This window comes from Ambystoma mexicanum, unplaced genomic scaffold, assembly GCF_040938575.1.
Source record: "Ambystoma mexicanum isolate Mex_15411 unplaced genomic scaffold, UKY_AmexF1_1 Mex_scaf77, whole genome shotgun sequence".
Taxonomy (NCBI): domain Eukaryota; kingdom Metazoa; phylum Chordata; class Amphibia; order Caudata; family Ambystomatidae; genus Ambystoma; species Ambystoma mexicanum.
In genome coordinates this window covers 1,172,626-1,196,541 of record NW_027182496.1, presented here as the reverse complement: position 1 = coordinate 1,196,541, position 23,916 = coordinate 1,172,626, and the positions used below count along the sequence as shown (strand labels likewise).

Below are 23,916 nucleotides of genomic sequence, written 5' to 3'. Positions count from 1 at the left end.
TTTCCAAGTGGTCCATGCACCCTTCAAACTTTTCCCTCTTTCTATTTAGACGAACCAGAAGGGGCAAAAGGTGGAAAAACATTGTCTTCCTCTCTTTGGTGTCGCAATTTGCCAGTAAGAGTGCTGGACAAAGGCTCCTGACTGTCCTTGTAGGCCTCTAGCACCGGGGTGCGGTGACGTGTCTTTATAAGTGTCTGCAGCACACTCAATGGGTTTCGTCTGTTCCTTAGGCGTCAGCCCAACCGCCAAAGTAATCCTAGCGAGACTTTATTCAATGTCCACCGAATCGGGGCGTAACGAAGGGTCAGGAGGCCTAGTGGTAGATTTTCTGCCTACTGTGAGACTGGAGGGCTAGCGGTATACTTTTCTCCTACCGAAAGGCTAGGAGGCTTAGTGGTAGGTTGTGGGCCTACTGGGGCCTTCGGGGGCACCAGACCAACGACCGATCGCGATTTGGCAGCCAAATGTGATTTAGAGGTAGCGCCCTTAGTTTTTGAGTGCCCAGTCGCAAAGCGCTGCTGCGGATGCGGGGAAGGCTCTAGATCTGCAAGATCAGAGGACTCCGTCGAAATTTTCGGTGCTCCGGTTGGTGCTTTCACCCGTTTCAGCAGAACCGTTGAAACCGACGACAGTTGTGTGCTTAGTATGGGATTTCTGTACAGCCTTGTCGCCGGGTTTTGTCCCCGTAGCGTGACTCATGTCAGGCCTAGAGGGGTCGGGGATGGGCGTGGCGGACCTAGAAGCGTCCATCGTAAGGTCAATGGCATCTGACACGGATGTCTGGTCATCACTAGTGCCCCCGTCACTTTCGGCGGGTGTGGCGGAGGGGGAAGAGGATCCAGCCCACGACATGTCTTAGGCGGCCCATCGCTTTACACGGCGCTCCTTAAGGGTTTTAGGCCGAAGGAGTCTACAGGCCGCAGACTGCTTCTCGTCATGATCTAGGGGTAGGCAAGAATTACACTTATCGTGCTCATCTTTCCACGAGTTTCTGACCCTACACTTAGGGCAGAACCTAAATGGTGTCCTTTCCATAGTGAAAGGTATTGACAAAGATGACCAGACCTAGAGGGCAAAGAGGGGGAAAGACGAGAGACAGCAAAAGATATGGCCACCCTGACCCCCACTCTCCCTACTGTGTAGGCCGTCCAGAGGCCTGGCCACGTGGATGGCTCGGCCGCTGGATCTTAGGTGCCGAAATCCACCGCCGTAGAAGTTCCCACAGTCTTCGCCGAAGTTGCTTGAAGCAACGTCGAAGTGATTTAGGGCGAAATAATCTGACAAAGTCGGAACAAGGATAAAAAATGTCTCTAGTACTCTGGGTGGAAAAAAACAACCTGAGGGATCTCGGCGCATGAGGGATTTTGGGTACACTACACGTCACGATAGGGATAGTGTTACAGACATGCCTATGCCAACGTCCCCTTTCGGTCCCCGAAAGTCAAGATGCAATACTCCGCGGTTACCACTGGATGTCGGACCATATGCACAGCATGTGATTCTAAGCAGATTAACAAGCATCAGAAACAAGAATATTACGTTCTATACCCTTAGTTACAAGGCAGGTACCAACCTTAATCTGGGCGCCCCGTGCAGTCCAGGCACAGGCAGACTTGCCTTAAGCGCGCCTTCGGCGCTCTGCCGGCGAGCCTGCTGCGCCCATCCGGTTTGCGGGCAAATGCCACAGCACATAATATGCCAGGGAAGCAGCTGACAGGCTTGAAATGCCCATTGCGAGAGATGAAAGGACTAAGCCAAGTTACCGGCAGTGACAAAAAGAATTAAAATAAAGTGCAATCTTCATTTTACACAGTAAGCAGCATACAGTGATTACAATACCCCAACACTTTAGGAGATACAATCATTAAATGGCAGCAATGCAACATTAAAGTTTCCACAAGCACGCAGAGAGGCTTTATAGTGGCTATCAAGGGACAACCTCACCTCTCCCCACAACGCTGGTGAATGCCACAGCACATGATATGCAGGGAAAGCAGCTTGAATATGAACCTTTGCCGTTTCTCACTGGTGTTCATGATCTAACCTATTCTTGGATGCATTTGCTTTTGGCATGGGTCTACGATCCTAGCTGCAGCACAGACCTAGATTCCAATATGGCAGCTACTTTCTAAAATAATGGTGTCTGGTCCCCAATGTGCTCCATACCGAAGTATGCACTAGCCCACTTAACTGTGGTCCCCATCAGCAGTCCCCCTACACCGCATTGGAGTGTGTCTGCCTCATCCAAGACCGCTTGGGGCAATCACCCCCAATCAGAAGGAACAAGGCAGCCAGTCAAAAGAGGCAGGGGGGAGATGTTATGACACTCACTGAAATGTCAAACACCACTTTACCCGGGGCACAACACAATAAATCTCTCAACATAAATAAATCACAAAATTCAGTTGACAAGACCACAAATTACAATTCTTTACTTTTTACAAATTTCACGGGTCAGTGAACACTTCATAGATGTAGTGCTGTGCAATTAAGCATTTTCGTGCACACTTTAAAAGATAGCAGTTTCTTTTTTACAAATTTGTGCAAAATGCATATGGCAATTATTATTTTACCCACTCTTTGCTTTACAATAAAAACAGGGTGACTTAGCGGTTTGTTTTCAGATCACCCCCCCCCTATGGTCTGGGGGAAGTCAGACAGAAAAACTAATGATTTGTGAATTTTGGATTTTAGACCACCCTCCACTAAAAGACCTGTGTAGGGGAAGCTGGATGGTAAAAATTGGGATGATTTGATGTTCAGCTCCCCACCCTCACACCCTAAAGGCCTGTGTCGGGAAAGTTGGACATAAAGATTAGACCGATTTAAGAACAAAAACACCCCTCTTCCTTAAAGAAGTCCGGTCAACAGGACAAAAAGGATTCAAAGCATGAATTAATTTCCAAAAATTGATTACCAAATTCTGCTAATTAACATTTTCCGATTAGCAAACAAACCCATTTGATTATCAATGGAATACAAATGTTGAATGTCACTAGAAGTTGTTTATACACAAGAAAAAACAATACAGCATTTGTGTACTGCTGGAGTAAGACATTACTGAAAAAGAGTCAGGCCTTGAAAACTTTTAAATTCTGCTAGACCTACGGGTCTATTAACTAACTTTACCTACTCAGCCTAAGGGAAATGCACTCAACCCACGGCAGACAAAAAATGTAAATGCGCTATCTGTAAAATGGAGCAAGGCACCAAAAACCCACTTTATGTTGGCACATAGCTGCCACCCACAGGCCAGACATGCACACTGAAACGTTTTGACATGTAATGCTAACTAAGTAAATATTAAATAAAAGTTTCAAACATCCCCTGTAAATGGTACTTGCCCTTTGTAAAGCCTACTCGAGTGGGCGACTAGACTTTGCGTGCCCTGGATGAGTCTATTGGATTTAGGATTTGTGATTGGGTGAGGGAATGCTGTGACTCGTGGTTGGTCCCCTGTGAAGAAACTGGAAATGTGCAATGCAATGGTTCTAAAAATTGCCATCAATGCATAAGTATGTAGCATGCACTTCGCTGTAGGAGCTCAGCGCAGCTTGTTCGACATTTGTACCGTGCACTATCACCACTGGAGTGGTGCCCGGAGGATCTGAAAAGGAAAGGGTGAGTTAGTGGGACTGAGCAGGAAAAGGGCAAGAGAGCAGCGATGTACTGTTAGCAGCTTCAGTTCGGTTAGCACTGTTCACTAGGTGTGGTTTACGGTTCGTAGCCGTTGTGTTCTGTGGAGCGAGTCTGTGTTGTGGTCTAGTGAAGTTCATGCAGTTTGGCGTGCTTTAGAGGTGCATGCAGAAGGGTGAGATTTTTAGTTGGCTAGTGGCATCCCCATCTGGATATGATGCATGCCAATTTCCAAATTCTTTCTAGATGTGGAGCGTGAATTAAATATCTGCATTTCCATCTAAATGTGGCCCTAGTTGAGATTGACAAATCCTGTCTATAGATGTGATGCAGTCTAATATTCACAATTATATCTAAATGCGGCACTGGCTAATACTCACATCCTGTCTAGATGTGAAGCATGCTAATATTCACAATTATATCTAAATGTGATGCAGGCTTTGTGCAAAGAAACAAGGCATGGCAGAATGTGAACAATTCCATACTCGGGCCAGATTATGTGCACCAGTGCTGAAAATTGAGTAAAAGTTTCAAAATAAGTAATCGAGCAAACAGGTTCAGCTCCAATCCGTACTATTCAATAAGAGTCTACACTACAGCAAGAACAGATGACACTTTACTGTGGTTGCTGCATAACAAAAAATGTGTTTGTAACCACCTTTTCCATGTTAAGCAGCTCCGTTTCCACCCTAGTGAAATCCTCCTTAAACGATAGTGATGGGGGCCCAACCCCATTTGCTCCATTCCGTATTAAGCAGCAAAATTGGTGCAACATTCATTTGCTCCATTTTTTTTTGCTGCAGGGCATATTTGAGAATCTGACCCCTGGGCACTAGGGTGGCCCGAAAACTCCATGTAACTGACCATTGATTTTCCAGCCCAAAGTATATTCCAGGAGATGCAGTTTTGGTCCTCTTCCAATTTTTACCAATGGGACTACACACCTGATAACTAGGTTGCTTTAGAGCTCCAGATTACAGGAAATCTTACTAACTACCCGTCCTGGCCGGCCACACCTCTTGCATTGCTTTTCAAGCACCCAATGCATTTAGGGTGGCCAACTTTTCAAAATGGCTTTGCAGGACACTTTACGCACGGGGGCTCAAAAATTGTAGAGCAAGATTTTATACAGCACCATTTGTTCACACCAACATATGGTTACTTTTGTTTACATATGACTGCTGTGATGTTTAAATGTCCTGTCCTGCTGGCCATCTATGTACGCTCAGAGAATGTGGGTGCTTGGAATGACTGACAGCGCAGGAGAATGTTGATGAGCGTTTGCTGTTGAGTTCTGGGAGTGTCACTTGGGGCCCGAGTATGCTGGTGTGTGTGAGGATGGCCAGTCAGTGGTCTGTCTCCTTGAATAGAACTAAGAGAAACACCCTTGTCATAACACAGCAACAACCTACGCCAATTTTCAATCTAGCTGAGCACACATTGAATCTCCTGCACTAGGGTTCTGTTGTGACCTGCTTCAGCCCCGTCCACATGCCTAACCTTTTGAATTGCTTACCAGAGCCTAGCCAAATTCACACCAAGCCTTTCACTTAGAATTTCCCACACCTAGACTTTGGTGCCAGAGGGCGTTCCTACCACAAAGCGTCTTGATGCCATACAAATGGGAAAAGGCACTATATAAATGACAACTACAATAGTTTATTCTGCTTATCGCAGAGAAAAGCCCTTTATCGTTGGTCAAGCTATATCATCCATCTTGAGGCTGCGCAGCTTCTAAACAATTTTTTTAACGGTATTCATGAATAAAAAATGTCATGATTGGGTAGTACAGTCTTAGTTGTAACTGGAAATTACAACATATGCAACTATTCTTGGCCGTGTGCAAGCCTGGTAATCCAATTTCCTCCAGTATAATGACGTGGTTTAGTGCATCTTTCCATGGCCTTGGGGTAATTGTTAACCAGAGCCAATGTTTTTGAAAAATCCTAAAGTAACACTTTTACAATGCACTTGTGTATGGGCTGTGGGACGAGTGTGCAGTTATGGCTGCTAGTGAGGGATCCGCCATTGCTGCCGTCAAGGGACAGGAGCCAGCTTCCCTTTTCTTGGAAAGGGTAGGGTTACTGAATGTGCCTGCCAAGCTGCTCGGGCACGTCCAACTCAGCTGGTATGAATGATAAACATGTACAAAGGTGATTTGCGCTTCTTCATGGCAAGGGTGCTTTTGCCACTGTCATTCTTAGCACTGACACCCTGCCGCTGGGGCACGTCCCGAGATACTACACACTCTTACACCACCCCTTGTGTCTGCACTCCATTCACACTCCCTTCCTCCCTTGGAGCCCCCACCCAGATAACCAAATGAGAGGCAGGACCAGTTGGCTGAGTGGAAATTAAATTGCCACAGAGTTATCTTACAGGTGTTCCGTTTCGCTGCTACCCTCAGGATTCTGCACTAACCCCCCCTTTAAGGGCCTTGCGGACCAGTTGAAGGCGCCATCCCTCCCTATCTGTCCCTCTCTACCTCCAGGCCAACTTTTCTTTAATTTTCTCTTTTCATTTTCCCATTTTGTTTTTTCATTTGTGATTTTTACCTTTCTTTGATTTGTTCCATCCAACTTCTCCCTTTGTCCCCGATTATATATTCCTTTCTTCCCCCTACATTACCCTCTTCTCCCCCTTCTCTTTTCCCCTTGGTAGTCTTTATTTTCCTTACACATCCCCATTGCTTTCTTCCTTTAACCTAGTGTGACTCCCCCCCGCTTCATTGACCCAGTACTGTCCAAACTTCATCCGCCTTAGCTGTCCCCCCCCTCAGGCCTCAGCATTGCCCAGCTCCTTCCCTTTTCGCCATATTGCTCCCCACAGAGACCCCCCCCCCCCCCCCGTTAGCTACCTTCCCCCCGGAACCCATTATCCATTCCTTCCCCATCTTCATCCCCTTCCCCAGCTCCTAAAGGTCCTCCCCTAATCTTCCCGACCCTGCTCCTCTTTGCCCACTTCCCACAGCATACAAAGGACCCCATCATAGGCATTACCCAGTTATCTCCCTAAGCTGACCCTTCAAATTACCCAGTTTTCTTCCTAACCCTGCCCTAACCGTCCCTCTTCCCAGGTTCACTTCCCCATTCTCTCCCTACCCGCAATCTTTGTTTCATCATTACTCCTCAGAGCCCCGTTTATCCGCAACTGCCTTCTTTCATTCCCCTCCCCAGGAGGCACAAGGACAAAGAATAAGGGCATGGAAAAGGCACCAGGGCTAGGGTGAGGAATAAGGAAGAGGGCAAAGAAATTGGGGAGAAAGGAAGGGCTAGTATAGGTAAGAGCAACAAAAATGAGAAGAACTAGGTTGGAGAAGATGAAGGGGAGTAGGATGATCTACTACAATGAGGAAGAGGGACCACAATGATAAGGATAATGTAGTCTAGAATGAGGTTACACTAAAGTCTGAGCTACACCACCTAGCAATATATGTAAATCTACAATTTGAAAGCAATGTGGTTGGAAAGCTAGAGAGTACCAAGGATCATACAAATATCTAAAATATCAAGTTCCAGCAGCAAACCCAAAAGGTCTTCAATTACCAACAGTTTATGCCTCAAATACTGTATTCAATTCAAATTTCAATGAAATGTTTTATGAGGTTTCATTAAACCACTCAAATAAAAGATTGCTCACTCTAACCAACATACAAAAGAAAAAGTTCTGTTATTTATAACAAGCAAAGAAAAATCCAACACGAGTTTCAACCTATCACAGGTTATCAAGGCTAAATGGAGACAGTATCTGTAGATTTAATCTGCAACAAATACAAGCTGAATAGCTTGCACTTGAATTAACTTGATATTTAGAACATTCCACCCAAATGGAATATAAACATTACGCAGCCTGTGTTCCTGAGGTGGTCTTCTACGCCTTAGATTCTGAGTGAAAATGGTTTGCTCTTAACTGGGGTCACTACATTTCGGGTACATTGCCTATTTGAATAGCTTATGTACAAATAGTGTTCCAAGCTTCTATATTGGAGGGACCCCTTTCAGGATCCCTCAAGGACGCCCACGAGGAAAGCCCTAAATATCAAGTTAATTCAAGCGCAAGCTATTCAGTGCAGATTAGGAAAGCGAACTACAGATGTAATCACAATTTAGCCCCAATGAAAACCTGCGTTAGGTTGAAACATGTTAGCTTTTTCTTTGCTTGTTCGGATAGAAATACTGAACTTTTCTTTTGTATGTTGAGTTAGAGTGAACAACCTGTTATTCGTGTTTGGTTTAATAAAACCTCAAAACATTTAATTGAAATATGCATTGGATACGGAATGGGACATCAAAATACAACCACTTTGAGGCATAAACTACTGGCAATTCAAGTCCTATGGGTTTGGCGCTGGAACTGGATATTGGGGTGGAAGAGAAACCAATATAAGGAACTAAGGACTAAAGCAGGAAAGAGGCTAGGACGAGCACGGATTTGGATTAGAGTCCAGGGACTAGAAAGAGGGACAGGGACTTTAGAATTACCCATGAGATAATACTGCTCAGGAGTTAAAGTTACCAGGAGTACCTATTTTTGTGAAATGTAAATCCCTCTCCACGAGTCAGATTTACTGAATGCAATTTCTTTGCAAGTCATCCTCCTTAATTGCAGACAGATGTTTATCAAAGTGGCAATTTCGTAATTAATATTCTCATTAATATAATCGAGGGACCTGCCAACGCAATGACTATGCAGTGGAATATTTCTCCATGTCTTGTAGTGTTTGTAAATCTATCGCTTTACATTGGTACTTCATAACATTCTTCATGGCAGATGTCCATACTGCACACAAGCAATACCACATCTGGGGCAGAATCCTTCAGACTGCTTCTGATAACAAAACATTCATTTCTACCTACCAGGGATGAGCCTTCTTCCTCCACTTCCCTAAAAAATAAACAAATATGAGATTTAATACAATATATTTATGTTCAAGGGAGAATATGCACTAATCATGACCACCTACATATCACCCGAAGTAGCAGTTACAACACGTGCCTGCTATTCTTGCATGGCATAACTGTCTGTTAGCAGATACCATCACACATTCTCTTCACAATTTGAAAGTCTAAAGAGAAAGACTGAAGCCATACTGAATACTACGAGCCCATACAGTGCGTGTCTGCATCATTCCAAACAGAGGACCCTAGGAACTGGCATATGGTGAGGCTTCATTTTCATTGGGCGCATCAAGTTGTTGAAAATGAATAGAGGTATCACTTTAGAATCAGATTCCATTTGATGTGAACAGGCAAAAAAAAGCTTAAAGATTAGCGGAATGTGCATTTAAGGACCTCTGCTGGAACGGGGGGTCTCAAAGGGTTGTAAAAAGCATTTTATGTCAAGTTATGTAATTTGATATTTGTATAGCACCCAAATATTATGGCCTCGAAAGGGGGGGGTGGTGTCTAATAACCGCAGTCTGTGAAAGCAATATGGACACAGGGCCAGGGCGACTCACATGGACACAGGGCCAGGGCGACTCACATGGACACGGCGACTTAGCATTTTTTTTGGTCCTATGTTCATATTACTTTCACAGACTGCGGTTATCAGACGGGCCTACCCTCACTACCCCCCTTCGAAGCCATAACAATTGGGTGCTATACAAACATCAAATTACATAACTTAACATAACATGCTTTTTACAACCCTTTGACCTCTATGGTCTGGGTTGGGGGGAGAGGGATGTTGGGGGGAGGGGTCTGACCGAAAAACTAGAATGATTTGGGAATTTGGGATTTTAGACCGCCCACCACTGAATGGCCTTTGTTGGGGAAGCTGGATGGTAAACAATGGGATCATTTGAGAATTTAGGATTTTCTGCTAGACCTGCGTGTCTAGTAAGTTTACCTACTCTGCCTAAGGGAAATGCACTAAAACCTCAGCAACAGATGAGAAAATGAAGTGCGCTTTCTGTAAAATGTTGCAAGTCACCAAAAACCCACTATGTTTGGCATGAAGGTGCCACCCAGAGGCCAGACATGCACAGCGAAACATTTGACATTTAATGCAGACAAAGTAAATACTAAACGTCCCCTGCAAATGGTACTTTTTCATAAAGCCCACTCAAGTGGGTGAGTAGACTGAGTGCCCTGGATGAGTGTCTGTAAAAGGTTAACTCCATGAATGGACAGAAATAGATATGGTAAAATTGCTATGGAAAAAGTTTGGTCACCTCTCACGTTTGTGCTTTTATACAAGACACTCATAATCAGAGCAAAGTGAGATCTAAAGGCTAAATACAGTGGATGGTACTGCAGCAGATCTGTAGCTGTACAGACTGGATGGAACTATTGATCACTACTTTGTGTACTCATTATGTAAGAGGAAAGACAGTAAGAGTAAGCAGAATGGATGGCATAGCAGGCAGAGAACTGGACAAGGTAGTTGGAAAATTGTATTTTGTGGCCTTCTGACTTTCGGGCTAGCTGTTATAAAGAAACAGGGGTGATAAGATGGGATGTACAGGAGTATGGGTTCAGCTTAAGGGTTGAGCACCAGTATGTCTAGTTGCAGCTGTATGTGACCAGTAGGTCACATAATACCATCCAAAGTTTGTGGCTGTGTAATCATGTACATGTATTCACTCTTCTATATGATGCATCTTCCCCAATAAAATGAAATCTAGTTGACAATGAGATTTAGATATACTAACCTAACGTTTACTGTAAAGCATGGAGACACTGCTTTACAGTAGCAATACTGCAATTATGCAAAAATTGTATTGCATGACGCTTTTAAAAAATATACAGTTAACAAATACTGGTCTTTGCCAGACAGGATTTAGTTGGCTTAATAAAGTGTCATCCGGATTACTTCTGGCTTGCAATTATTTGCATAAAGAAATCTTGACAGTACTCCCAACACAGGCTTTTGGCACTTCATGGAGGAGATGGCTACTGCAGTGAACAGAGGAAAAAAATGGTACAGCGCGACCCGAGTGCAGGGCGAGCTGTGCTTTCATTGAACATGGCAAATAGCTATTTTTGCTTCACAAGTGTCTAATTAGCAAACCTTCAGAATTGCATAGCAAATTGCTATACAAGACTGCTTATTTTATGCCTTGGGGTCACCCAATTAAATAATAGTTTCAGCGAACACTGGGAAGTGAGTTTTGTTAATTTTGAATTTTAACAAACAACCGCCCCATAGTGTTCCACCAAATGGGAATTAAATTGATATTTTAAATGACATCGGCTAAGGATCCAGAGTTTTGCTCTCCCACCCACTACAAAGGGAAAGGATTTAAGGCAAGCAGACCGCCCCTCCACCTTTTGGTTTCCCAGGCCTCAGTTAAACTTACATATAAAGCCTCTGTATAGGTGGCACCCGTGGCATGCAGCTGGTCCTAGTGCATTCTTACCTAACTGAAGCTTGAGCTTAACTTCTAAGCTCTACCAAGCTTTGCCTAGGCCATGGGTGCACAACATACGGCCCGCGGGCCAGTTGCGGCCCGCCATGCCCTTTTGACCGGCCCGCGAGGCACAAAGACTTTCCTAATGGAGGGCGGCCCGCGGCCACCCTCCATTAGGAAAGTCTTTGTTGTCTTCCGGCTGGTGAAAACACTGGCCCTCATTGGCTCAGCACGCATCACGTCGCTCCTACGCGCCACGTAATGCGTGTGTGCTGCACCAATGGAGGGCCAGCACTACGGCTGGCGTGGTCCATAAGGCTTGATGCCGGAAGGCATTTCAGCCCTGGACCATGCCAGCCGTAGTACGATTCCCGCATTCCAGCTTACCTGCTGCTTACCTGCCTTCCAGCACGTCTCCGGTAAGTGGTCTGTTTGTGTTTGTGTGTCAGGTCTGTTTTGCTTTATGTTTGTGTGTGTATGTTGCGAGGGGGGGGTCGGATGTGTGTCGGATGTGTATGAATGTTTGTATTTGAATGTATTTTGTGTGTATGTTGAGATGCGGGGGTGGAGGGGGGTGTCGGATGTGTATGAATGTTTGTATTTGAATGTATTTTGTGTGTATGTTGAGATGTGGGGGGGTGTGTGAATGTTTGTATTTGAATGTATTTTGTGTGTATGTTGAGATGTGGGGGGGTGTGTGAATGTTTGTATTTGACTATTTTGTGTGTATGTTGAGATGCGGGGTGGGGATGTCGGATGTGTGTCGGATGTGTATGAATGTTTTGATTTGAATGTTTTTTGTGTGCTGAGTTGGGGGGTGGAGGTTCGGGTCTGTATGGGTGCATGTTTGTGTGTGCTGAGTTGGGGGATGGGGGTTCGGGTCTGTATGGGTGCATGTTTGTGTGTGCTGAGTTGGGGGTGGGGGTTTGGAGTTGGGGGTGGAGGGTTCGGGTCTTTATGGGTGCATGTTTGTGTGCTGATTTGGGGGGTGGGGGTTCGGGTCTGTATGGGTGCATTTTTGTGTGTGCTGAGTTGGGGGTGGGGGTTCGGGTTCGGGTCTGTATGGGTGCATGTTTGTGTGTGTGCTGAGTTGGGGCGTGGGGGGTTCGGGTCTGTATGGGTGCATGTTTGTGTGTGCTGAGTTGAGGGTTCGGGTCTGTATGGGTGCATGTTTGTGTGTGCTGAGTTGGGGGGTTTGGGTCTGTATGGGTGCATGTGTGTGTGCGCTGAGTTGGGGGTGGGGGTTTGGGTCTGTATGGGTACATGTTTGTGTGTGCTGAGTTGGGGGGGTGGGGGTTCGGGTCTGTATGGGTGCATGTTTGTGTGCTGAGTTGGGGGTTTGGTTGGGGGTGAGCGGGCCATGGGGTGGGGGGTTTGGTTGGGGGTGAGGGACATATGGGGCATAGTGTTTGGTTTGGGGTGAGGGACATATGGGGCATAGTGTTTGGTTGGGGGTGAGGGGGCCATGGGGCATAGTGTTTGGTTGGGGGTAAGGGGGCCATGGAGCATAGTGTTTGGTTGGGGTGAGGGGGCCCTGGGGCATAGTGTTTGGTTGGGGTTAAGGGGGCCTTGGGGCATAGTGTTTGGTTGGGGTTAAGGGGGCCCTGGGGCATAGTGTTTGGTTGGGGTTAAGGGGGCCCTGGGGCATAGTGTATCTAGGGTCAATAAAATATATATAAGTTAATTAAACAGGCGAGATACAATAACTAAATAGAAATAAATTTTAACAATGGAAAATGTGTAGTACAAAATGTAAGTTTGAAATGCAAATAAAAATCGTTACCCCTCAAAAACATTCCTTTTCCATGTATTTAGTACAAATTGGGGGTTTAAAAAGCCTCCTGCCACGCCCCGCCTACTGCCCCGCCCACATTTACTTTTCGGCCCACTATAGCCCTCATGTAAGGTACTTTCGGTCCTCTGTCAAAATCAGTTGTGCACCCCTGGCCTAGGCTGTCTTGGGCATTGTTGTGATTGGGAGAGGGAATGCAGTGATTTGCGGTTCCCTGTGAGGGAATTGGGATGTGCAATGCGATGGTTCTAAATATTGCAATTATTGCACAAGTATGGAGCGTGTACGTCGATGTAGGAGCTCAGCACTGCTTGTTAATGTAAACGACATTTGGAACGCACACTATCACCACCGGAGCTGTGCCCTGGCGGATTTGAAAAGGAAAGGGTGTGGGGTGAGTTAGTAGGACCGAGCAGGAAAAGTGCATGCAAGGAGCTATGTGCTGTTGGCAGTAGTTCGGTTAGCAATGTTCACAGCTTTCGGTTGGTAGCTGTTGTGTTCTGTTATGCAAGGCTATGTGTCATTGCTTTTGTTGAGCTGAAGTGAAGTTCCTGGGGTTTGGTTTGAGATTCAGTGGGTTTGTTAGTGGCATTGCCATCTAGATGTGATGCACGCTAATTTCCAAATTGTTTCTAGATGTGGTGCATGTTAATATCTCTGAATTTCCAGCTAAATGCGGCCCAGGCTGAGGTTCACAAGTTCCGTCTAGATGTGACGCAGCCTAATATTCACAATTCTATCTAAATGTGGCACTGAAAGGGGGATATGATGATTATGAATAATGTTAGGGGGAAGGGAGATGAGGAATAAAAAAGGCACAGGGACAAAGAATAAGGGCATGCAAAAGGGACCAGGACTAGGGTGATGAATAAGGAAGAGGGCATAGAATTGGGGAGAAAGGAAGGGCTAGTATAAGTAAAAGGAACAAAAATTAGGATGACTAGGTCGGAGAAGATGAAGGGCAGTAGGATGATGGCTTACGATGAGGAAGAGGGACCACAAAGAAGGATAATGTAGTCTACATTGAGGTTTCACTAAGGTCTGAGTTACACCACCTAGTAATATATGTACATCTACAATTTGAAAGCAATGTGGTTGGCAAGCTAGAGAGTACCAAGGATCATACAAATATCTAAAATATCAAGTTCCAGCAGCAACCCCACAAAGGTTTTCAATTGCCAGCAGTTTATGCCTCAAATACTGTATTCAATTCAAATTCCAATGAAATGTTTTATGAGGTTTCATTAAACCAAACACAGATTGTTCACTCTAACCAACATACAAAACAAAAAGTTCAGTTATTTATAACAAGAAAAGAAAAAGCCAACAAGAGTTTCAACCTATCACAGGTTCTCAGGGCTAAATTGAGACAGTATCTGTAGATCACTTTCCTAATCTGCAACAAATACAAGCTGAAGAGCGTGCATTTGAATTAACTTGATATTTAGAACATTCCACCGCAATGGAAAATAAATCTAACGTAGCCTGTGTTCCTGAGACTGTCTTCCACGCCTTAGATTCTGAGTGAAAATGGTCTTAACTGGGGTCACTACATTCCAGGTAAATTACCTATTTGAATCGCTTATGCACAAGTAGTGCTTCAAGCTTCTGTATTGGAGGGACCTCATTCAGGCTCCCTCCCGACGGCTTTCCTCGCGAGTCCCCACGAGGAAAGCCCTAAATATCAAGTTAATTCAAGTTCAAACTATTCAGCTTGTATTCGGTGCAGATTAGGAAAGCGATCTACAGATGTCATCGCAATTTAGCCCTTATGAAAACATGCAAAACACATGTTGGCTTTTTCTCTGCTTGTTCAGTTCGAAATACTGAACTTTTCTTTTATATGTTGAGTTAGAGTGAACAATCAATCTGTTATTTGTGTTTGGTTTAATAAAACCTCATAAAACATTTAATTGAAATGTGCATTGAATACGGAATGGGACATCAAAACAACCACTTTGAGGCATAAACTACTGGCAATTCAAGTCCTATGGGTATGGCGCTGGAACTGGATCTTGAGGTGGAAGAGAAACCAATATAAGGAACTGAGGACTAAAGCAAGAAAAAGGCTAGGACAGAGCATAGCCTTGGGATTAGAGTCCATGGACTAGAAAGAGGGATAGGGACTTTAGAATTACCCACGGGAACATACTGTTCAAGGGTAATACAAAGTAACCCAGAATACCTATTTATGTGAATTGTAAAGCCCTCTCCATGATTACGTCAGATTCATCATCCTTAATCACAGACAAAGATGCTTAGTGGCAATTTCGTAATTCATATATTCTCATTAATTAATATCAAGGGGCCTGCCAATTTAATGACTATGCAGTGGTACATTTCTCCATGTCTTGTAGTGTTTGTAAATAAATCGCTTTACATTTGTACTTCATAACATTCTTCATGGCAGATGTCCAGACTGCACACAAGCAATAAAGGTGCACAGTGTTCGTCTAAGATGAAGCTTCACTGTTACCACATCTGGGGCAGAATCCAACAGACTGCTTATAACCATAAATAGATTTCTACTTACCAGGGTTGAGCCTTCTTCCTCTACTTCCCTAAAAAACAAACAAATATGAGATTTAATAATACATTTTTGTTCAAGGGAGGAAATGCACTTTGTTCTGCTAATCATGACCATCACCCTCAGAAGCCGTTACATCACGTGCCCGCTATTCTTGTATGGCCTAACTGTTAAGAGACACTATCACATACTCTTTGCATGTTGCCAGTCTACTGAAGCAATACTCAATACTTCAAGCCCATACTGTGCGCGTCTGCATAAACTGCCTATCATTCAGAACAGAGGATCCTAGGTACTGGCATATGGGGAGGGTTCATTTTCATTGGGCCCATCGAGGAGTTGCTGAAAATGAAGAGATCACTTTAGAATTAGATTCTGTTTTGATGTAATAAAAGTGAAAGGATACAAAGGCAAAAAAAGCTTTAAAAAGGATATTATAGTGAAATGTGCATATCAGCACTACTGCGGGAACAGGGATAAAATTCAAAGGATTGTGAAAGCGCTCTGAAGGAGGCTTGGAGCAAAGAACCACAGATCAGCAATTAATTTACATAGTTTGATATTTGTATAGTACCCAATTGATATGGCTTCGAATGGCTGTGGGGACAGGCCCATCGGATAACCGCAGTCTGTGAAAGCAAAGAAATATTGTTGATTAGCTGGATAGTACCAAGGATCATACCAAGACTCAACCTCTGAGTCGTGAAAAAGTAATTCTAAAAGATCCAGTACCAGCACCAAACTCATAAAAAATGCATCCACTAGAGGTTCAGCACACCTCTTGCAAGGAGAACAGGGTGCATTTCCACAAAAATAAAGATGCGCCAGCAAAGAGCCCTGCTGCCGCGGAACATTCTGCCGAAATGGGAACTAGCAAGACTTTAAGGCATCCAGTCAGTGACGTAAATTATACAGATTACAAATCGAAATGGCAGATTTGACATGACCCTATAAATAGGCTACCTGCTGTATAGGGGATGGCAGGCCATTGGCCCAGACCATCTTCCATGTGGGCGCCTCATGTCAGCAGGCTCCTCCTCACACTACAGCTTGCACAAAGCTACAATGAAATTCTAGTTAGAAAAATACATGCTCCATCTCCAACCAGATGTGCACCTGGTACTGCAGAAGATACAAGGTCACTGATTTACATACCGCCCCAGCGCGATACCAGACACCGGTACACGTCTAAAGCTCCCCACACGCACTTCTAGGTCTGTTTTGCCCCTCCCAGCACCTCGCAGCACATATCACGTGGCCCATGGTTATGGCAGCTTGCCCCCACTTTCAAAAATGTTCAGATCGATTGGGGTCAAACAGCTGTATGGTCAGGGGGTCTGGGACTGGTTGGTACTTTGGAATTCTGGGGCTTTGGGACAGGGCACTATTACTTAGGTCTGGAACAGGGAAAGGTTGGAGGCTCATGCCCTACTTGTGTGATTGTGATAAGGAAATGCCAAGTTATTTATAAAGCGCCTTTACACAAGAGGAGCGTTTTCAGCCACCTCATGCCCTTGCGGGGCACATGCCTGCTGGGGAACGAACGCTGGCAACATAAAAATGAAAAGTCTATGAATCTCGGTCCGTTTGGCAGTGCCCATGATAACCGATTTCCGCATGCATTTGCTCGACTCCCCATCACCGCCCACTGTGGCCCCTATACCACATTCCTGTGTCTCTGCCTCATCCAAAACTGCTTCGGAGCCTGGGGCGATCGCCCCCACCCCTTCCCAACAAGAATCAGAAGCAACCAAGCAGCAAGTCAAAAGAGGAGGGGGGGTGTTATGAAACTTGCACTGAAAAATATCACTTTACCAGGGGCACAACACAATACTTTTCTCTAAACATAAATAAATCACAAAAGTGAGCCAACAAGAACACAAACCAAAATCCTTTACTTTCGACAAATGTCACTTCAGCAAATAATCAGCACTGGTTAGTGAACACATTTCTAGATGGATGTAGTGCAGTGCAATTTCCCTGTGCGCTTAAAAGGCTAGCAGTTTTTTTTTTTACACATGTGTGCAAATACATATGGCAATTAATTATCTCACCCATACTTCGGTGACTTAGCGCTTTGTTTTCAGACTACCGCCTGTAAGGTCTTGGTTGGGGAAGTGACAAAAACTTGAATGATTAGAATTTTAGACTGCCTTCCACTGAAAGGCTTGTGGGGGGGGGGGGGGGGGGGGAGGGAGCTGGATGGTAAAAATTGGGATTTGAGAATTTAGATTTTTCAGCCCCCACCACCCATCACCCTTCAAAGGAAGTTGCACAAAATGATTAGACTGATTTAAGAACAAAAACAACACTCTTCCTTAAAGGAGTTGGGGTCAACAGGACAAAAAGGATTCAAGGCACACAGTTTTCAAAAATTGATTGCTAGAGTTTGCCAATTAACATTTTCTGATTAGCAAAAACCATTTGATAAGCAATGGTACATTAATCTGTTTAATGTCACTAGAAGTTGCTAGTACACAAGACATAAAACAAGTAACAATAGAGCATTTGTGTACCCCTGGAGTAAGAAATTACAGAGTGAGGCCTTGCAAATTCTGCTAGAACTGTGGGTCTAGTAACTAAGTTTACCTACTCGGCCTAAGGGAAATGCACTCGACCCATGGCAACAGATAATAAATTTAAATGCACTTTCTGTAAAATGGTGCAAGTCACCAAAAACGCCAAACATTGTACTCTTCCACTTTGTCCCTTTCCCTTCTCACTTCACCCCTTCATCCTACTTGTCTAATTTCTAAGGCTATGTCCCTCCTCTTGTCCAAAACCGACCCACTGCTGCCCCATCTGATCCTCTTCCTACTCCACTAATTCCCAAAATCTACCCTCCCTTACACCTCTTTCTTCAACATCTGTCTCACCACCGCTACCTTTCCTTCAGCGTCAGGCATGCTACTATCATTCCCATACTGAAAAATCCTCAGCTAACCCTCTCTTGGCCTCCAACTTCCACCCAATCTCTCTCACCATTCCTCTCTAAACTCCTTGGACTACTCTAATCCCAACTCTCGGCTTTTGTCTCCAATCTCCTCCCCTCTACTCAATCTGGCTTTCGCCCCAAGCATTCCACTGAAACTGCTCTCACCTCTGTTCTTAAATCCCTCCTCACTGCTCGCTACTCCAAACATTCTGCTTCTATTCTCATTCGCCTTGGTCTCTCTGCCGCCTTCGACACTGGTGATCCCCTTACTCCTCGACACTCTTTCCTCATTCGGTCTCAAAGGCTCTGTTCTCAACTGGTTTTCCTCCTATCTTACCAACCGCTCCTTTGCCGTCTCTTGGGGTGGCCGCTCCTCACCTACTCACTCCCTTGACTTTGGTGTTCCACAAAGCTCTGTGCTTGGCCTCTTCCTTTTCTCACTCTCTTTTTGCACCGGTCATCTCATCCTTTTGTATCGCTCACCATTTCTATGCTGATGACACCAAGCTCTTCCTTTCATTCTCTTCATTCCCTCCCGATATTCACCTCAAACTCTCCTTCTGTCTCACTGCTATCAAAACCTGGATGCCCTCCCACATTCTCCCCCTAAACACAGACAAAACTGAACTTTTATTCCTTCCTGCCAACACCCTTCCTCCCCCCACTCATCTCCCCCTCTGCCCGTAATCTCGCCCTTCACTTTGACTCTAACCTTTCCCTTACCTATCATATCACTAACCTCCAGTGCCTGTCGCTTTCATCTCTTTAATGTTCGCAAAATCAGCTCCTCCCTCACCTTCCATGCCACCAAACTCATCTCCTCCCATCTCTTCTACTGTTCAGCCCTTCTCTTTGGCCTCCCTGCCTCATCTCGATCCCCTCAAATCCCTCTACCACTCTGCAATCTCCGTGCCCTCTCTCCCTATGACCCCATTTCTTCTTCGCTTTCCTCGCTCAGCTGGCTACTCTTCCATTATAAACTTAAATTCAACTTCCTCGGTCTTGTCTTTAAATCTCTTTACAATCGTGCCCCTCCCTACCTTTCCTCCTTTCTTTCTACTCTCCCTCTCACCCTCCCCCATTCCACTGACGTCTTCCTCTGTCCCTCCCTCTCCTTGTGCCCCATCTCGCTTCCGTTCCTTTCAGCACCTCACCCCGCTTCGCTGGAAATCTTTACCACTCTACCCATTCCATATCTTTCTCTTCCTTCCGATCCTCCTTAAAATCTCACCACCTTCAACCTCCCTCCTGACAACCCTTCTGTCCTCCCTTCCCTGCTACTCCACTTCCTCCGACTTTACCTATTGACATCGGCAAATTGATCTGCATAATGTACCCGTTTATTTGACTCATGAATTGTAATTGACTGCTTCCTATGTATTCTTCTTGTTCTATGTAAAGCGCTATATAAAAGTTTATATACAAAAACCCACTGTTTGGCATACAGCAGCCACCGAGGCGCCAGACATGCACAAAGAAACGTTTTTAATACAAACAAAGTAATTAAATAAAAGTTTGAAACGTTCCATGCAAATGGTACTTGCCCTTCATAAAGCCTATTTGAAAGGGTAAGTAGACTTTGCATGCCCTGGATGAGTGTCTATAAAAGGTTAGCTCCATGAATGGACACAAACCGATACGATAAAAATGCTTTGAAAACAGTTGGGCCACCTCTCATGTTTGTGCTGTTATACAAGGCAATCATAATCAGAGCAAAGTGAGCTCTGGAGGCTAAATAGGGCAGATGGTATTGCAGCAGATCTGTAGATGTACAGACTTGATTGAACTATTGATCACGATGCTTTGCACATATCTGGTATTCATTATGTAAGAAGACAGACAGTGAGAGACTAAGCAGAGTGGATGGCATAGCAGGCAGAGAACTGGACAAGCTAGGTGGATTTTGTAGCCATCTCATTTTCAGTCTAGCTGGTATAAAGCAACAGGGGTGATAAAATGGGATGTACAGGAGTATGGGTTCAGCTCATGCATTGAGCACCAGTATGTCCAGTTGCAGCATATGTGACCAGTATGTTTGCCATCTAAAGTAGCACAATTCCACTTCTTAACTAATTGTGAAATTCTAAGCTCTACCAAGATTTGCCTAGACTGTCTTGGGCGTGGTTGTGATTGGGTGAGAGAATGCTGTGATTCGCAGTCCCCTGTAAGGGGAACGGGGATATGCAATGCAATGGTTCTAAATATTGCATCCGTATGGAGCGTGCACAGCTGTAGAAGCTCAGCACTGTCAAAGGACATTTGTACTGTGCAGTACCAACATCAGAGTGGTCCCCCTGGCAGATCTGAAAAGGAAAGCGGTTGGGTCAGTAGGACCGAGCAGGAAAAGTGCAAGAGAAGTAATTTGCTGTTGGCAGCCGTTTGGTTGGCACGGTTAGCAGGTTTCAATTGGTAGCTGCTGTGTTATGCGAGGCAATGTGCAATTGGCTTTGTTGTTGCAGTGAATGTTCCCGCAGTTTGGTGTGCTCGTGTTTTGTTAGAGTTTGAGAGGTGTAAGCAAGGGTGAGATTTTTAGTTGGTGGGCTAGTGGCATCGCTATCTGGATGTGATGCGTGCTAATTTCCAAATCCTTTCCCACCTGTACCATGGTTGCTGCATAACAAAATGTGTTCGTTATCTTGCCATGTTGAGCAGCAAACAAACAAAACAGCCCGCTTCATCTCCACCCTATTGAAAACATCCTTAAACGATAGAGATGGGGGCCCAAACCCTTTTGCTATATTACGTATTAAACAGGAACATTGCATTAATTTGCTCAATTTTGTGCAGCAGGGCATATTTGAGTATCTGACCCATGGGCACTAGGTTGGCCCGAAAACTACATGTAATTCACCACTGATTTTCCAGCCGAGAAACTAACTGTATTCAAGGAGATGCAGTTTTGGTCCCCTTCCAATTACAAATGGGAAGACATATACCCGATATCCAGGCTGCTTAGCAGGACCGGAAAATGCAGAACTCCAGATTACAAGAAGTCTTACTAACTAGACAACGCAGTCCTGGTTGCCCACGCACCTTGCATTTCTTTTCAAGCACTCAATGCATTCAGTTCAACGGCACACGTTAGGCTAAAGCGTCAAGTTAAACTTTCTCCAACGCCAAAATGCCAAATTGGTTCATCCTTCTATCTGTTATGTTTGTTTTGAACGTAAAACATACAGTACCACTCTCGGTCCAATCCTAATTTCTATACTTCCAAAAAAAATCAAACGTTTGCAGCATAGAACCAAGATGGCCAACGCAGAAGCACACAGTCCTTTCGGTCTACAAACGGTGTGTATTTTTGTCAGGCGAGAATAAAAGCTATATTTGAGTAATAGGAACTTTCTACTTGCTTACGCTGCTGCTAAATTATTCCAACATAGTTTCAAAAATATCTATCATTTGTGTTATCGACCGGACGAACTCAGCAGCACAAAGAGGCATATTAATGTGTCCGGGGCTGTTGGAAAAAAATAACTCAAAAGGGGAGCAGCGTAGGTGGTGTGTAGTACTGCTGGAGGAGTGGCCTTAACTTTTACAGTGCAGTGCATGTCACAGGGCACTGGCAAAAAAGCAAATATCCATAGAAACCAATTCACATCGCTATGCATCGGGAAAAGTGAAGATGCCAGAGGAAGCTACGGGGTATTGTAGTGCTTCTGTAAATCCCCGCTGCGGCACTGACAATGGGCCCTGCTGCTAATGGAACTTAGCAGCAGGGGTGTCTGTGCCGCAGCGGGGATTGGACTGAGGAGTGGAGATTGCCGGGGAAGTTCATACAAGTTAATGAAGCAGGGCCATGCCACGGAATGATTCTGCCTGGTAAGGTTTTGCCCGCTTACCCCCTTCACTGCTTATTCAGTTCACAGAATCTGTAAACTGAACAAGCGCAACAACACACGGATATTAGGGGAACTAAGCGGACGAAAACCGAGACAAGCAAACATAAGAGGCATCGGGCAAAAAGAAGCCCAAAGCTGCTTATAAAAAGCGGACCTAGCAGCACTCCTTACCTGTTACCCCCGATGGGCCTGAAATTGGCGGCAAAACAGATCGCCAGCTTGCCTTACGTCTATTATACTAATGAATTCTGCGTGATGACGTCATTGTATATTTCAGGTGTGCGCACTCAATCATCCGTTAGCAACGGCCCGTCTACTCCTCTTCACGTGACTTTCCTACGTCATCATTGTGATATTTCCAGCGCAAAGAAGAGGTTCTAGAGCAATTTCTTCGTGAGCCTGGATACGGGTACTACCGGCCTACTTCCGAGCTGTTACAGAGGAACGCAGCAGAGTACTGAGCGAGCTGCCCCCTTTGTTGTAATAGATAAATACTGATTATTCTTTTTTTCAGTTTAAAAAACACTGATTATTCTGAGAGAAAGCTTTGCATTGAAATGCGAGGCTGCTTTTTAGGAAGCCGTTGATGTAAGGTTTTCTCTCAGAATAATCTATACTCATAACGGAACGAATCTCTGCTTTTCATAAAATGTAACTTGTCATTAAAATAAAAGGCTTCGACTAAGGAAACCATTAATGACTCGTCACAGTTCATGAAGTGTCGAGCTCCACTCAGTTGTGGAATAACAGCAGTGGCAGATTTAAGGCAAAGGGCCCCGTGGGCAGCACCTGTTGCGTAGCAATTACGATTGTGTACGCAGCTCGCGCATGCGCAGATAATATTAAAGGCGGTGCGCCGGCAGTTCGTGCCGGCGACCGGAGCAGACACACGTCTCCGGCGTCCTTTCTCTGTGTGCCTGCCTGCATGCGTGAGTGTGTGTGCGAGTGGGGCCCCGGCACGCCCTAAGGCCCATAACACTGGCGACGAGGGCGGACACGGAGCCATCCTCCGCTCCGACGACATCGGAGTGAAGGAACGCTACTGCATGCGTATCGATCGGATGCACACGGATCCACGCGCATGGCCGGCGGCCATTTTCTTTATCTTCTCTACACACGGATTGCAGTGGTTGCGGCCCGAGAGGGTGCTCGTGCGCCATCTGCCTCCTGCACTGCTCCAGAGAAATTTTTGGAACCACCACAGCCCAGACACCACAGGGTTGTGGTAAAGACAAGAAAGAGGGTGTGAAAGCACTCTGAAGGTCACCAGTTTCCTCGACTCCTAGCAGACAAGGATCACTGTGAGTACACAATGGGAGAAGAAGGAGAGGAAGAAGAAAATGCTGTTGCCCCAATACCTCGCAGAATGCACAGTACTCTGGCTCCTATGCCTGAATTTGATACCACAGGGCCCCCATCCAAGTTAGGGCCGAAGTGGATCACATGGGTTAAGAAGCCGGAAATGTTTTTTAGAGCCTCGGGGGAAACTGAAGATGAGGCGACGATTGCCATCATGGTCTATTCTGCAGGGACCGAGGTTCAACGCATATATGACACTCTGAACATTCCGGGCAGCGAATTATGATGCGGTCAAGCAAGCCTTCCATGACCACTTCCTTCCTATGGCAAATGTTGACTTTGACATGTTTGTCATGGGTGCTGAGAAACAATTGGAAGAGGAATCATTGGACCAGTTTTGCACTCGTCTGAGACAACTAGCGAGCTCCTGCAGATGGGTTAACGAGGAAGAAATGGTTCGCAACCAACTGCTGCAAGGTTGCTGCTCAGGGAAACTGAGGAGAGTAGTGCTAAGAGAACCTGGACTGACTC

General features: G+C 45.2%; 1 long non-coding RNA gene across 1 annotated transcript in view; it reads right to left on the bottom strand.

Annotated features, from left to right (window-relative positions):
* LOC138562837 (uncharacterized) overlaps positions 1 to 22,293 on the bottom strand; it is a 36,696-nt gene extending 14,403 nt beyond the window's left edge. Inside the window, exons 1-4 of the long non-coding RNA XR_011299350.1 lie at positions 22,258 to 22,293; positions 15,884 to 15,938; positions 15,316 to 15,343; positions 8,493 to 8,520 (exon numbers count right to left, since the gene is read on the bottom strand). This is a non-coding gene — a long non-coding RNA (uncharacterized lncRNA). The remainder of the gene's footprint in view (positions 1 to 8,492; positions 8,521 to 15,315; positions 15,344 to 15,883; positions 15,939 to 22,257) is intronic.
* Between the last annotated feature and the right edge of the window lie 1,623 nt (positions 22,294 to 23,916).